This window comes from Bos indicus, chromosome 7, assembly GCF_029378745.1.
Source record: "Bos indicus isolate NIAB-ARS_2022 breed Sahiwal x Tharparkar chromosome 7, NIAB-ARS_B.indTharparkar_mat_pri_1.0, whole genome shotgun sequence".
Classification (NCBI taxonomy): Eukaryota; Metazoa; Chordata; class Mammalia; order Artiodactyla; family Bovidae; genus Bos; species Bos indicus.
Window position 1 is genome coordinate 38,267,255 of NC_091766.1, and position 12,846 is coordinate 38,280,100.

General features: G+C 41.2%; 1 protein-coding gene and 1 pseudogene across 3 annotated transcripts in view; one reads left to right on the forward strand and one right to left on the reverse strand.

Annotated features, from left to right (window-relative positions):
- The window catches only part of UIMC1 (ubiquitin interaction motif containing 1), a 137,831-nt gene extending 137,500 nt beyond the window's left edge, over positions 1-331 (reverse strand). Inside the window, exon 1 of one of the 3 annotated variants that reach the window (XM_070793308.1) lies at positions 198-331. The gene's annotated coding sequence lies outside the window, so the exon portion shown is untranslated. The other 2 variants (XM_070793309.1, XM_070793310.1) reach the window with 2 other exon arrangements.
- Positions 332-10,322: 9,991 nt separating this feature from the next.
- On the forward strand, positions 10,323-12,846 carry LOC109560992 (small ribosomal subunit protein uS17-like; annotated as a pseudogene).

Here is a 12,846-nt window from a genome sequence, read left to right on the forward strand (position 1 = left end):
TACCCTGGCGTCCCGAAGGGCCGTCCTGTCAGCACGCGCCCACCTTGGCGTCCGAAGAGACCCGCCGCAGCATCGAGAGGGTCCTAACCCCAAGTCAGAGGCTCCGCTCGGGAGAAGAGTGGGCCGCGCCCCCACTGAGGAAGAAGAGGAGGCTGGAAGAAGGCGGCTGGAGGTGTGCCGAAGCGGCTGGTACTCACCGACCGTCCGCGCCGCGCGGATGAGCCCCTCCTCTCAAGTCCTGTTGGTCGCGAGCGGCCGCAGCACGTCAGGAATCTGAGGCGGGCGAGCGCGCGCGAACCTGAAACACCGCGGGGTTGCGACGGGCTCTCGGGGCGGGCGCATGCGCGAGCGTCCAAGGGCGGAACCAACCCGTACTGAGCGGGGGAGGCTGCCACAGGACATACCAACTGTGTGAGGTGGGGGGTCGCCATCAACGGGAGGCAGATTTCATCTCCAAGAGTCGACTGGGCACCTCCCAGTGGTCTCGCAGTTTGTTCGTTTGCTTTACCATTTGCTAGTACTTTGAGGGAAACCAAAGAGCAGTAGTAACAGAGTCCGCGAAACCCTACTGTGGAACCTTAAAAGTCTTCTCTGCCACATCAAGCATCGTCTGGCCCTGTTTTTGCGTGTAACTTAAGTTACACTGAAATTATCTGTTCATAAGATAATGAAAACAATCTCCGGATGGTAAATGTTATTAAAGTCTGACCATTTCAGGAGAAGAACGGACTCTGGGAAGTGGAGACTCTTAAAGATGCAAGGTAGAAGCATAAAATAAGAACAGCCACCTGTGGTGAAATTTAAAATCTGCATTTTTATGACCCAGCAATTTCATGTCTACAAGTGTGCAGAAGATGTGTTCATGTTCAGGCCCGATTCCTTGTGAAAAATATAAACAAAGGAAATGTACAATAAGATGTGAATGAATAAAATGGTATGCTCTATAATAAAATATTACATATAAGACTCATAAATGAGTACTATATATATCGACATTTGACAGCTCGTAAGAGTTGTTGAATAGTAATGTGTCAATAAATATGTTACTGAAAATTTGGTCCTTGTCACCACACCAAATGAGAGTGATGGGGACAAGGTTTTGAGGATAAAGGAAGAAGAAATGTATTGTTCCTGCTGCTGCTAAGTCACGTCAGTCGTGTCCGACTCTGTATGACCCCATAGATGGCAGCCCACAGGCTCCCCCGTCCCTGGGATTCTCCAGGCAAGAACACTGGAGTGGGTTGCCATTTCCTTCTCCAATGCGTGAAAGTGAAAAGTGAAAGTGAAGTCGCTCAGTCGTGTCCGACTCTTAGCGACCCCATGGACTGCAGCCTACCAGGCTCCTCCCATGGGATTTTCCAGGCAAGAGTACTGGAGTGGGTTGCCATTGCCTTCTCCAGAAATGTATTGATTTGCCACCAAATGAGGAGGGTGGCAGACTAGAGACTGGGAAACTATGACCTGCCTTCTGGGGAGAAAGCAGGTGTATTTAAAGAAAAGTCTTGAAGCTGGGGTTAAGGTAAGAGGAACAAGCAGAGATGAATATGTATATACACACCATGACAATATGACTTGTGGACTTTCTGAAGATATGGTCCATATAACCCTAGCAAGTAGTAAAGAGCCTGGCCAAAAATAAACACCCAAAACTTGTTGATTGAATTGAATTGGGAAATGGGGAGATCAGAAAAGGTTTCAGCATAGGGCCAGAAATGCCCTTTTGAAGCATCTTACTTCAGAGAAAAATGTTTATCAATTGTTGTTAACAGCCATCTTGCAAGCCTAAAGAGAGCCAGCCTATGGCGTGCAGCCTCTAAAATGGCCCCCAAACATCCTGCCTCCTGGCAATCACATTCTTATGGAATTCCTCCTTCCCTTTGAGTGTGGGCTACACTTAATGACTCTCTTTCAAAAAACAGATAATATGAGAGAAATGCTGGGATGTCATTTCCAAAATTAGGTTATAAAAAGACTCGAGCGGGCTTCCCTTGTGGCTCAGTGGTAAAGAATCCACCTGCCAATGCAGCAGACACATTTTGATCCCTGATCGGGGAAGATCTCACATGCTGGGGAGCAGCTAAGCCCACAACTACTTAGCCTGTGCTCTAGAGCCCAGGAGCCACAACTATTGAGCCTGCATGCTGCAACTACTAAAGCCCATGCACCTAGAGCCTGTGCTCTGCAATAAAAGAAGCCACATCTATGAGAAGACTGCATACGACAAGAAGAGTAGCCCCCACTTGTTGCAACTAGAGAAAGTCAGAGCAAAGCCACAAAGACCTAGAGCAGCCAAAAATAACATAAATAAATAAATAATTTTTTAAAATATGTTCGTAGGCCTGGGAGGGTGGGTGGATACATAATAAGCCAAAAATAGAGACTACTTCTGGAAAGGGAGCTAGAAGTCCAAATATGTGTTCAGACAAAGAGAACCTTAATTTATCTGTAATGTTCTCATTTTATTTTTACAACTTCTATATAATTTTAAATAAATAAACCATATATTTATAAAACAAACAATCACTCAGTTCAGTTCAGTTCAGTCGCTCAGTCACGTCTGAATCTTTGCAAACCCATGGACTAGCACGCCAGCCTCTGCTGGGGCTGGACCCCGGCAGGATCCAGGGGTACCCTCAGGATGACGGCTTAGGCAATAAGGATAGCAAAGCGGAGAGCAGGGCTTGATCTTCCTTGATTAACATAGAAAACCAATAAAGCTCCTGTGTTCCAAGGAGTCATCCTGAAAGAACAACAGAGAGAGAAAAGAAGGGAAAAGGAAAAAAGAACGACACGGGGAGACCAAGCTTCGGTGAGCGAGGTCCATAACTTTATTTTCAAAAGGAACTTTTATACCTTGACTTGTACATAGAGGGAAATGAAAGATGCAAAGTCATACAGAGTCAGCCCGAACATTACATCTGTTTTGTCTTTATCAAAACCAGGATTTTTTCTGTACACCTTTCCCATAAAAAATGTTGTGTACATTATCTTCTGGCCTTGGAGGCCTGTGGACATTTTATGACCCTTTTTTGGTAAAGGCTGATCAGCCAGAAAACTTATTTTCCCTTGAAGTGTTTTTTCTTTATTTCTCCCAGCCTCAGAAAATACTAAATAAAGTTACATTCTCACAGAGCAAAGGTGCAGTGGGTCACAACAAAGAAAGAACCAATTAGCTCAAAGGTCTGATGTGGTTAATTCCAAGGCTGCTACTTGTTTTTCTTACATTCCAACTATGTTAACCAATGCACTCCCGGGTACACAATGGATAAGGGATATGGGCACTTGGCAGCAAGCATTGGCCCAATAATGAAGCCCCTTACCAATACTATCTATTCTAATAATTTTTCATCCCTTAAAGGACTCTATGCTCATTAGGACTTTGAGTGTTTTGGCTTCCCGTGTCTTTCAAGGTGGGGGAGTTGTGAACAATCATGTGTGTTAATTGCAAGAGTATGGATAAACCTGTCAGGCAAACTAGAAAGCCAACAGAGGGGTTAAAATAGAAATATTCTTTTCATGTTCAGGAGACTTATTAACTAAAGCCCTAAGTTGATTTTTTCCAGAGAAAGGTGGTTGGGGATAGCCCCCTGTTAATGTCAGAAGAGTTGGTGAAAGGCACAAGATAGTAAGACAGACAGATTTTGGTTTTGGGGTAGATGCTCGAGCAGATTCAGGGGGTCCCTTGAGGCCTGATCCACCTTTTCCTGTCAGATCTCTTCCGCATGACCTTTGTCATGGGTGGGATCTCCCTTGGTGGCTCCCGGCACCTCCCTGTCCATCACCAACTCCCAGAGCCTACCCAAACTCATGTACATTGAGTTGGTGATGTCATCCAACCATCTCATCCTCTGTCATCCCTTTCTCCTCCTCCTGCTGCTGCTGCTGCTGCTGCTGCTGCTGCTGCTAAGTTGGTTCAGTCGTGTCTGATTCTGTGCGACCCCACAGACGGCAGCCCACCAGGCTCTGCCATCCCTGGGATTCTCCAGACAAGAACACTGGAGTGGACTGCCATTTCCTTCTCCAGAAATGTATTGATTTGCCACCAAATGAGGAGGGTGGCAGACTAGAGTCTGGGAAACTATGACCTGCCTTCTGGGGAGAAAGCAGGTGTATTTAAATCTTTCCCAGCATCCAGGTCTTTTCAAATGAGTAAGCTCTTCACATCAGATGGCCAAAGTACTGGAGTTTCAGCTTCAACATCAGTCCTTCCAATGAACACTCAGGACTGATCTCCTTTAGGATGGACAGGTTTGATCTCTTTGCAGTCCAAGGGACTCTCAAGAGTCTTCTCCAACACCACAGTTCAAAAGCATCAATTCTTCGGTGCTCAGCTTTCTTTATAAGCAATCACTAGAGACCGTTTAATGATTGCTGCATCAAGGGATCTAATCTTTCTGTGTTGATCTTTTTTTTCCCAAAGTTTTTCATGCCATTTCTTGTCATTTATAAAGTGGGTTATTTATTAACATTAGGAAAATCATTTGTTTACAACTCCTCACGTTCCACGTGGAAATACTACAGTTAGTGTAAAAAGCCTGGCCCCTCTCTATCTCCTTCCTCACACCTCCCAGAGTAGGACAGACTTATATGACTGATAGGTTTCAGAGAAGGAACCGCACTTGCTTTTCCCAGTCCTTTCCTCACTCTCTCTCAGATCTGCCCACCTGCATGAAGCACATTTTTTTTGCTCTTCTCTGCTATAACTTTTCAGCACATCACACCATCCCTCACCTCTACTGTATACACCAAGAAAAGCTGAGACTGTTTAGATGTACCATAACATGGCAAGGGCTTCCCAGGTGGCACTAGTGGTAAAGAATCTGCCTGCAAATGCAGAAGAGATGTAGGTTTGATCCTTGGGTCAGGAAGATCCCCTGGAGGAGGGCATGGCAACCCACTCCCGTATTCTTGCCTGGTGAATTCCATCAACAGGGGAGCCTGGTGGCTTGCAGTCCATAGGGTTGCACAAAGAGTCAGACATGACTGAAGCAACTTAGCACATACACACATATGACATGGCAAGCCCATCCATTTCAGGATTGAAATATAAGCAAGCTCACTTGGTTAACACACTAATCTTTCAATCCATTCCAATCTTGGCCAAAGAACAGAAATGTTATTTATTGACCTCCTCAAACCACAATAATTAGGAAGCTGATAATTCTTTACTTTTCTTTAAAAAAGAAAATTGTAGGGCTATATAATTATCTACTCCTGTAAAACTATAGCAAAAGAGAACAGTACCAAAGCACATGTGCACAGCATCCAAGAAAATGCTGGAAAAGTCTCAAGTATATGCATACAGCACTTGGTTAGTCATTATGTAATCTTCTCTTTTTTCTTTTCATTTCTCTTTTTTTCATTTTTTGGCCTCAGCATTTATTATACCATTGGGCTCTTTCAAATCTATATTTCTATTTATTTATAAATAGAAATATTTGTATTTATAGGGAATACACACCATTAGATAGTGTTCTTGATTCCATTTAGAAATAAAATTTTCCTTCTCTTTTTTAAAGCTTCCATTTCAGTTTAACTGAAGAACAGCTTGAAATTGCAAGCAAGCTATTTTTTTCGACAAATATATATAATTAACAAATACTCATCTATTTGAATCTTAATTTTTTTAGATATTATAAATCAGATTAAAGAAACATCTGCCTTCAGGCATACAAAAATACATATACATAAGTTTATCCATTGGTGATTTTGTTTTATTTTGGGGGGTTTTCTTTTGGCTGTGTCACATGGCTTGCAGCATCTTAATTCCCTGACCAGGGATTGAACCTGTGCCCCCTGCAATGGAAGCATTGAGTCCTAACCACTGGACTGCCAGGGAACTCCCTCATTGGTAATTTTAAAATACTGAAAATAAATGTTCAGTCATAGGAGAATGAAACATCCAGTTACAAGACTATTGGGACTTAGTATAGCCACTATGGAGAACAGTTTGAAAGTTCCTTAAAAAACTAAAATTAGACCTACTATATGATCCACCAATCCTGCTCCTAGGCATGTATCTAGAGAAAACCATAATTTGAAAAGATAAAGCACCCCAATGTTCGTTGCAGCACCATTTATAATAGCCAGGACATGGAAGCAACCTAAATGTCCATCAACAGAGGAGTGAATAAAAAAGATGTGGTACATATATACAATGGAATATTACTTGGCCATAAAAAGTGAAATAATGCTGTTTGCAGCAACATGGATGGACCTAGAGTGAAGTCAGACAGAGAAAGACATATCATATGATATTGCTTATATGTGGAATATTTTTTAAAAGAGTATATAGGAACATATTTATAAAACAGAAATAGAGTTACAGAGGTAGAAAACAAACTTAGAGTCACCAGAGAGTAAGGGGAGAAAGGATAAATTAGGAGATTGGGATTGATACATACTACCTTGGAAAAACAGAAAGTCACCTTGGAAAAAGCCTGAAGTTAACTCTTATCATGTCCTTTAAATACACAGCTCACTCTACTTGAAACTTCAGACTTGGGCAAATTAGTAGAACTTTAAGCCAAGAAAAAAAAAAAGGCAAAGGGACATTTAAAATCTCAAACATGAGATCTCTGTCTGTCTGTCTGGATATGTAGGTATCAGTGTGTGTCCTTGTCTTTTGATAATATTGCTACAATTAATTTGTAAATAAGCTCTAATTTAATTGGCTTAAAGAAAAGTAAGTGCTTACAAAACAAACAATTCAAGATAAATTAAACTGAATGAATTTCAGGTTCACATGAACTGGGAAATATTCAATATTAAATTAATACCTGGTATCAATATTAATGTTTGTTTGTTAATCTAATTATTATGGACATATCTAAGAATCATCAACATTAAGTATAATACTTTTATTATGCCTAGATTTAATATAAACTAAATAAGATCTTAGTATATCTATTGCAAATTTGTCAACAAGGAAAGTCTTGATATAAAAAAACTTTTAAGGAAAGAAAATGCAAATGAGATAAGAGCTTTAGGTGATTTATGTTTACTGATCTATAGAGTGGTGAAATAAAGGACAGTTCATGGTTGCTTAAGGAAAGTAGGACATGTGCTTTTATTAAAAAGGTATAAGGAGTGGAATTACATTTTACTAAGACAAAAGGAAGTAAGTCTGACTTACAGGTGGCTGTTCTCTGAATGGACAAATAAAGTGATAAATACAGAAAGTGAAAAAAAGTTTTATGAAAAGTGGATCCTGAGAAAAGAGTTTTGTGGATAGTACAAGTTTTCCTGAGATGTTGAACTGCCTCTGAAATCTTTTATTTCTGCTTTATTGACTATGCCAAAACCTTTGACTGTGTGAATCACAAAAATCTGTGGAAAATTTTGAAAGAGATGGGAATACCAGACCACCTGACCTGCTTCTTGAGAAACCTATATGCAGTCAGGAAGCAACAGCTAGAACTGGACATGGAACAACAGACTGGTTCCAAATAGGAAAAGGAGTACATCAAGGCTGTATATTGTCACCCTGCTTATTTAACTTATATGCAGAGTACATCATGAGAAACGCTGGGCTGGAAGAAGCACAAGCTGGAATCAAGATTGCCAGGAGAAATATTGATAACCTCAGATTAGCAGCAGCAATAGCAGATGACACCACCCTTATGGCAGAAAGTGAAAAACTAAAAAGCCTCCTGATAAAAGTGAGAGAGGAGAGTGAAAAAGTTGGCTTAAAGCTCAACACTCAGAAAACGAAGATCATGGCATCTGGTCCCATCACTTCATGGGAAATAGATGGGGAAACAGTGGAAACAGTGTCAGACTTTATTTTTGGGGGCTCCAAAATCACTGCAGATGGTGATTGCAGCCATGAAATTAAAAGACGTTTACTCCTTGGAAGGAAAGTTATGACCAACCTAGACAGCGTATTAAAAAGCAGAGACATTACTTTGTCAACAAAGGTCTGTCTAGTCAAGGCTATGGTTTTTCCAGTAGTCATGTGTGGATGTGAGAGTTGGACTATAAAGAAAGCTAAGCGCTGAAGAATTGATGCTTTTGAACTGTTGGAGAAGTTGGAGAAGACTCTTGAGAGTCCCTTGGACTGCAAGGAGATCCAACCAGTCCATCCTAAAGGAAATCAGTCCTGGGTGTTCATTGGAAGGACTGATGTTGAAGCTGAAACTCCAATACTTTGGTCACCTGACTCATCTGAAAAGACCCTGATGCTGGGAAAGATTGGGGGCAGGAGTGGAAGGGGATGACAAAGGATGAGATGGTTGGATGGCATCAAAGACTCAATGGACATGAGTTTGGGTGGACTCCAGGAGTTGGTGATGGACAGGGAGGCCTGGCGTGCTGCGGTTCATGGGGTTGCAAAGAGTTGGACACGATTGAGTGACTGAACTGAACTGAACTGATTGTTACTTTGGCTAAGTGAATAACTATTGTTTCACAGTGAATATAAGCTGGTACCAAACTGGAATTTATTTGGTTTTCTCTTTTTTATTAAGAGAACACAGTTTTTTTGGAATGAATGTGACTTTTGATAACAAGACTGTGTGAATTTCTTTGCCTTTAAATGATTTATATTTGTTTTTAAAACCTTTTGTTACTTTGATAAAAATGAATAAATATTATTTCAAAATGATCTATGAAGATAAATTTCATTCTGCTTCTACAAAAAATTAACCCCTCATTGTCAGACTTTTACCATCTTGATGTCCTTGTAACATGGCAACAGCCTACTTGTAAATCAGGGAATTTAAAATGGGTAAACAATAGTTGTAATAAAACAGTCAGGGCTCTGGGAAATCCAAGACAGCCGTTTGGCTTTCTGGCTCCCAGACAAACTTCATTTTTTATTTGATGGGTTAAAGCCTTTCCTTGCTGCAGGGTTAACGCCTTCACAAAGGAAAAAAAAAGTTAAAAGTGTGTCTTTCACTTAGAGTATACTTTCTACCATCTCCAGTGATCAAGGCACCCACTTCATGGGACAATCATACAAGCCTTAACAAAAACTTCACAAACTTCTTAAAACTATCACTGTTACAATCAACCTCAATCATCAGGCAAGGACAATAGAATGAAGATTAATTACAAGGGATTAAATAAACTGCCACATATGATTAAAATTTTCATGAATTTTTGTCTGATACAGTATTGGCTTCTGATCTTCATTTTCAGATATAAAGAAGCTCTTCTCCTCAAGCTACTTATGGTTTAAAACAATTTGGTAATTTATACCTGTGGGCAAAATTAAAACATTTTTCTTTTCTCTATTTTCTTTTCTCTAACTTGTCCCTCCAGAAATTGGAGACACTTGGGTTCTGAATAGTCTTATCAGGTAAATAAAAGACTGTCTCCTGAAATATACAGAAGTCTCAAAACCTCTAGAGGGTTTTGGGAAACTCTAGAGGGAAAAAAATTCACCTAGGTCTATGGCATCTGTAGTCAATGGACCAAATTTATTTTAAAAGCAAATTAGTCTTGTCTGTGTTTAATAAAAATGGGGAAAATTTTAGAAAAAATATGTTTCACTAAATATTAAATTCTAGTTTTATTAATTAAGATATGTGTTTCCAAAAACTCACTTCTGAGATAATTCCTTGCTGTTATGTTGTATCATTACAATATTTAACTGAGTTAATAAAGGACATTATAAGTTTTTTTCTGAAACCTAGCTTCATAATCAGTCTTTGCATAATGATCAGATGCTCCATGATCTACAACCAGAAGATTAACAACAGGCGATAGTCATTTAACAGACAAAGTCAGGAATCTAAGTATACACTGGGCTGTGCCTAGTAAAAGTTCTTCAAGTCTTACTTGTGACCTTACTATTACTACTAGCTATATTGTTTGTTTTCTATATTGCCTGTTTCAGAAAGTTGTTGTGTCTTACACTACTAAATGGGTGACTGAGCCTCTGATAAAATGATGATGTATAGTTGCATATAAGATCAATGATTCTAAAGATATAATTTTAGAATATAGGAATAAGCAACAAGAGGGAATATTTTCCTGTACTGTAAGAGACTACAAGGCAGGTATGGTCCAGAATTGCCTAGTCCAGGAACAGCACATTAAGTGGCCAATCAGAAAAATCTTCTCCAGACCTGGGAATGAGTATTTCTAAACAGTTATAAAATGGTTGTAAAATGCCCCTAAATAATGGTCAAATTTATGGCCATAGGGGCTTTGCCAACCAGAAACTGGCACTTGCCATCTGCCTCTACAAAGATTAAATCAGGGCTGCTACAGTTGCCAACCTTCAATACCCCTTGAAAGGAGTTCAAGATAAAGATCAGGAATGAGGCACTCTGTGCTCTGGGGAAAATGGGCAGGACAGGACTTCAGATAGTTAGATGTTTTCAGGTAAGTATTTTCATGAGCCCCAGTTCTTGCATCTTCTCATACCTAAAGAAACACTAACATCATAGATGAATGTATGGTCCTGGTCTCTTGGCTAGCCCCTCTTCTGGGCCCCTTGGCAGCTTTTCTACCTCTATTAATCTTCAGGTCATCTTTAACCTTCTTGTTAAGTTTATTTCTTTCAAAAAACAACAAATGAATTTCCAGATGCTGTTACGATAAGGATATCAGCCAGTTGACACATGCTAGAACAAACTGCTATGTCATTTTGTGGACTTTCATCTCCCTCCATAAATGCACCCTGAAAGAGAGTGGGCATTGAGATCCAGGACCCACAATGCCCCTGGGAACCAAGACCCCACAGTGCCCCTGTCCAGTCTAACGAAGCCAGAGAGCAGTCTTTGCCCCTTTCCCCAATGACCTGGGTCCTCATGACCCAAGATGGGGATAGTCAGTCAGTTAGACATGAGCAGGGTACTAAAGGGCCAAAGATTTGATCCATAGATAAAGAGGTGGGGGGAATGTAGAGTCCTGCCCCAAGGTCAGAGCTGTGACACCTTGCACCAAGGCCACAGACACAGAGCCCAGAACCAAGGCCACCTCCAGAACTGACTAAACCCAATTGTAACCATTGCCAAAGTCCCCCCCTCCCCCGATCATCACCAACAGGCTTCCTGACTCCAAATGAAGTAAAAATGCCCACCCCAGTAGCCACCCTATACTGCCCTAACCAATCACCTAATGCCTCTTGTTCAAAGTGAAAGAAGAGAGTGAAAAAGTTGGCTTAAAGCTTAACATTCAAAAAACTAAGATCATGGTACCAGGTTCCATCACTTCATGGCAGACACATGGGGAAACAGTGGAAACAGTGGCTGACTTTATTTTGGGGGGCTCCAAAATCACTGCAGATGGTGACTGCAGCCATGAAATTAAAAGATGCTTGCTTGTTGGAAGAAAAGCTATGACCAACCTAGACATCATGTTAAAAAGCAGAGACATTACTTTGCCAACAAAGGTCCGTCTAGTCAAAACTATGGTTTTTCCAGTGGTCATGTATGGATGTGAGAGTTGGACTATAAAGAAAGCTGAGCGACGAAGAATTGATGCTTTTGAACTGCCGTGTTGGAGAAGACTCTTGAGAGTCCCTTGGACTGCAAGGAGATCCAACCAGTCCATCCTAAAGGAAATCAGTCGTGAATATTCATTGGAAGGACTGATGCTGAAGCTGAAACTCCAATACTTTGGTCATCTGATGCAAAGAGCCAACTCATTGGAAAAGACCCTGATGCTGGTAAAGATTGAAGGCAGGAGGAGAAGGAGACGACAGAGGATGAGATGGTTGGATAGCAACCACAACAAGAAAAGCCACTGCAATGAGAAGCTCACACACTGGAACTAGAAAAAAAGACCATGCAGCAACGAAGACCCAGCACAGCCAAAAATAATAAAAATAATTTTTTTTAAAAAGAAAGACAGAATGGCTTGATACCAAGGGCCAGGCAACCAAGCAGAGTTATGAAATCTATTTAAATGGGGAAGCAGTACTGTGTATTTGGCATGCCACTACTAAAGATCCCGAGTGCCACAACTAGAGAGCTCACATGCCACAACAAAGATCGAAAATCCCACATGATGCAACTAAGACCTGGTGCAGCCAAATAAATAAATATTTTTAAAAAATAGATTTCCAACTGTCTATATTTTTTTAAAGGGGTAGGAAGGAGTTCCCAGGTGACAGAGTGGTAAAGAATCTGCCTGCCAACGCAGGAGACACAAGAGACACAGTTGGATCCCTAGGTTGGGAAGATTCCCTGGAGAAGGAAATGGCCACCCATTCTAGCACTCCAATATTCTTGCCTGGAAAATTCCACGGACAGAGGAGCCTGGCAGGTTACAGTCCATGGGGTCGCAGACAGAGGGACACGACTGAGCAACTGAGGGCATTTAGAAAAACAGGGCCTTTTTTCAGGCAACTTGGAAGATGAACGTGGGAACCAAAAGCAACCGACCATCTTTCAAATAAGAAGAGGGTCCTGCCTGGGGAAACTGGCCAAGAAAAGCTCCCTCCATACTACAAGAACATTGGACTGGGCTTCAAGACTCCAAATGAGGCCATCGAGGCACCTACATTGACAAACAATGCCCTTTTACTGGTAATGTCTCCATTGGAGGGCAGATCCTGTCTGGTGCGGTGACAGAAATGAAGATGCAGAGGACAACTGTCATCTGCTGAGACTACCTTCACTACAACCACTTTGAGAAGCACCATAAGAACATGTCTGTGCACCTTTCCCCCTGCTTCAGGGACGTCCAGATCAGCAACATTGTCACAGTGGGTGAGTGCTGAGCAAGACTGTGTGCTTCAACATGCTCAAGGCCACCAAGGCTGCTGGAACTATGAAGTGGTTCCAGAAGTTCTGAGACTGGTCCCTTGCCCACTGCCTCAAACAAAATAAAGTTATTTTCCCAGTCAAAAAAAAAAAAAAACAAAACAAAAACCCAGCAACCACAAGAAAG